General features: G+C 36.2%; 1 protein-coding gene across 2 annotated transcripts in view; it reads left to right on the forward strand.

Moving 5' to 3' along the window:
* The window catches only part of LOC106883341 (transcription initiation factor TFIID subunit 10), a 95,348-nt gene that overhangs the window by 23,442 nt on the left and 68,235 nt on the right, over nt 1-3,671 (forward strand). The gene's annotated exons all lie outside the window — the stretch shown is intronic.

A 3,671-nucleotide genomic window follows, 5' to 3' on the forward strand; every position in this document is an offset into this window, starting at 1 on the left:
AAATAACTAACTAACTACATTGTATATCTACAAGTAGATATCTCTATATCTTGTAAGATATTTGCAGGTAGATATCTCGCATCCATAGATATATATCTTGTATATGTTATCTACAGGTATATATCTGTATATCTTCATAGATATCTAATTATCTCCTCAAATACAACAGTATTAATGTTACCTGTAATTTCTGTTCATCACAATAAAAAATAGCTATTTTGCTTACTTTTCCTGACTTTGAAATATGTATTTGAACACCATCATTATTATTATTATTAATAATAATAATAATAGTAATAAATCTTTGACTGTCCTCTTTATTGCTGGAAAAGACAAAAATAAAAAATGGTTTTCTGTTGTGTATTTTTAAATTGATTTTTTTTTTTTTTTGTTAATGTTCAGATCCTGTCAGGGTCCAAGTTTGTCTTTGTGTATGGAGTGTATATATGGCTTTGGATAAGCTCAGCTTGAGCAGGCTGTATTATATTTCATTCACCAGGTGTCATCAATGACTGAGCCACCAAACGGCTCTGTCTTAACAGTTTTTGTCTTGTGTTTAGGAAACCATTATTTGATTTGTTCACCTTTTGTTTTTTTCATCTTCCATGTTCATGGGACAGCACGAGTAGCCCTATGATTTTCTTCATAGTGATGTCTTAGCTTTCATTCCACGTCTTTCCACTATCAATTTGCAATTGGCGCATTTTCCTCATGTCACCTATCCTGTATCTATGTAACACTTGTCCCTCCCTGCTTTACCCTATCACACACGACTATTCTTTTAATTAACTTCCCCCCTCTCGTTTGATGATTCACCCACTTTGAGCCATTTCTCCCAGTACATCGAACAACCAATCAATGAAGGAGTTTCTATGCCTTTGCTGAAGCTGCTTGAAATAGCAGCCAAAATCTCCCTCAACAATCATCCCCTACCATCTAAAGTATTTTCTCCTGCATTGCCAAAACAGAACTTTATTTTCTGTATTATGTTAACCTAGTAGCCTAATGGTTTAAGGTGTTGCACTCATGATTGTAAGGTCATGGTTTCAATTACCAGGTTGGGCAGCATATTATGTTCTTGAGCAAAACACTTTTTCATGTTGCTCCAGTCCACTCAACAGACTGGTCCCATTCAAGTGGGACTGATATAATTTTAGTCTTTTATATGCCATGGAAGCCAAGTGAAGCCCCATTCTTGTGAGTCTTAGGGCTTTTGACAGACCCTAAGAGTTTTACCAAACCCAAAATGTATATTTCATTCTGATGCACCTTCGTGGTTTTGGACACACCTGTGTAAAGTTTCATTGCATGTGTGCAGTGATAGCATGCACAATCACACACACACACACATAAAACTTTATCTGAAACAGGAGCCCCTCCTTAAAAATGTATTGTTTGACCTTCAGTATGTGAAAGAAGTATTGATATTGGTGAGTGAAAGGGAGAGAGGATACCTGCCATGTTTTGTGTGTGTGTGAAGAATGTGAAAGATAGTGGGTTGGGTTGCACAAACAACCAAGGAATTGATGAAATTTAGATCACTAAATATCTCGTTTCATAGATGACACAAGATTGAGAAAATGATTGTAATGAGTTGTCATTCAGTGTATACCAACATAGAATGATTTTTTTTTTTTCTAATTTTCATTTCTTTTAAATGATGTTTATTGTTTGGTGTGTATCCAGTTTTAGTTTTTATCAAATTCCTTATTAAGGATGGCTGAATTGTTAGCACTCTGGACAAAATGTTAAGTGGCATTTCTTCCAGATCTTTATGTTCAGAGATCAAATTCTGCCGAGGTTGACTTTACCGTTCATCCTTTCAGGGTCGATAAATAAGTACCAGTTGAGCACTGGGGTTGATGTAATTGACTAAACCCCCCCCTTCCCCTAAAATTGCTGGCTTTGTGCCAAAATTTGAAACTATTATTATTAATGCATCAATTGTTGTTTTATTTTTTTCTTCTAATTTTTACTTTGAAACTAATTAGATTTATTTTTTGTGTAATTTTTTTAACGAGTAATTCTTCACATCTTGAATATGTTGACAGTGTTTATGATGTACTTGATGACCTTTTGTGTAAGCCAAACAATCTCACATTTTAATCTTCACAGTGAATAGGGTTAACATATTTATTATTATGATTATTACTATAATAATAATAAAGTTCAGTCTTTTGTGTATATTTTGACATGTAATTGAATAAAACTTGGATAGAACCTAGCAAAGTGTTAGTACTTATGAATCTAATTGTTTTTCCTTTGTTTTCAAACGAGACCTTTGTCAGCTGTTCACCTGCTATCTATTTAAAGCTTATCTATATATCTTTCTATGTTATATATATCTATATCTCAAGAAGACCCTTCCTCCACAGCAGAAGTGTTATGGTTGCTCCCCCCACGAAGGGGATCAGCCTGCAAGAGTCCTGTTGGTGCCATGTAAAAAGCACCCAGCACACTCTGTAATGTGGTTGACATTAAGGAGGGTATCCAGCCATAGAAACCAAGCCAAATCAGACTGGAACCTGTGCAGCTCTCCCGCTTGCCAGCTCTGTTCAAACTGTCCAATCCATGCCAGTGTGGAAAGACAAATGTTAAAGGATGTTGATGATACACACACACATACATCACCATGGTATGTCCACATTTCATTTGCATCTCCAACCTGCATCCCCCCACTCTTCATCTTACCCTGAATATCACTCTACTAGAAGCTGTCCAGAGATGTGTAACCAAACAAAGTACCTTCTATCAATCACTTAACAATATCCTGAATGTATTGGCATTAACACACTAAAGTTTTGACACCTAGTGGTTGACTAACTTGATAGAATCTCACAAGATTATCAACCAGCTTTAAAACCACTCAGATCACCTTTTTGAGTTCAATATCTCCATCACCCATGGATATACTTATAAAATCCAGGGCTGGGGTAGTGCAACATGTTTTTGATGCTCGGATTGTTGAAGCGTGGAATAAACTACTTGTGTCTGGTGTTTAGCTGTCAGGACACTGCATCTTTCAAAAGGCTTTCAAATTCACGAACATTTAATGTCCACTTTTTTTTTTTTGTATGTGTACCGTGTATCATTGTTGTCTTTCATTACTTGGCACATTACCATTCTCTGTTGCTCTCTTTTATCCTTTTCCAACATGTTACAGGGCATCTAAGTACTGCATACAACAAACTCATTAAATTGACAAGCCAGCAAAATCATTAGCATGCCAGACAAAATGAGCCCCTCTCTCAAAATTTAGCCTTGTACCTAAAGTAGAAAGGACTAATTAAGGTAGCAAGCTGGCAGAAATTATTAAGCACATGGAACAAAGTGTTTAGTAGCATTTCTCCCAACTTGACAGTATGAGTTCAAATCCTGCTGAAGTCAACTTCACTTTTCATTGGTCAATAAAATAAGTCCTAGTCAAGTACTAGAGGTCAATAGAATCAATTGGCCTCCTGCCCTTAAAATTTCTGTCTTTGTGCTTACTGTAGGAAGAATTGTTTTCAAGGTAGGGAGCTGGCAGAACCATTAGCATGCTGGACAAAATACTTGGTAGCATTTCTTTTGGGTTTTTGTTCTGGAGTTCAAATTCCACCGAAGTCGACTTCACCTTTCGTCTTGAAAGGGGTTGAACACTGGAGTCGATGTAATAAACTATTCTAACCCCC

This window comes from Octopus bimaculoides, chromosome 26, assembly GCF_001194135.2.
Source record: "Octopus bimaculoides isolate UCB-OBI-ISO-001 chromosome 26, ASM119413v2, whole genome shotgun sequence".
In the NCBI taxonomy this organism is placed as follows: Eukaryota; Metazoa; Mollusca; class Cephalopoda; order Octopoda; family Octopodidae; genus Octopus; species Octopus bimaculoides.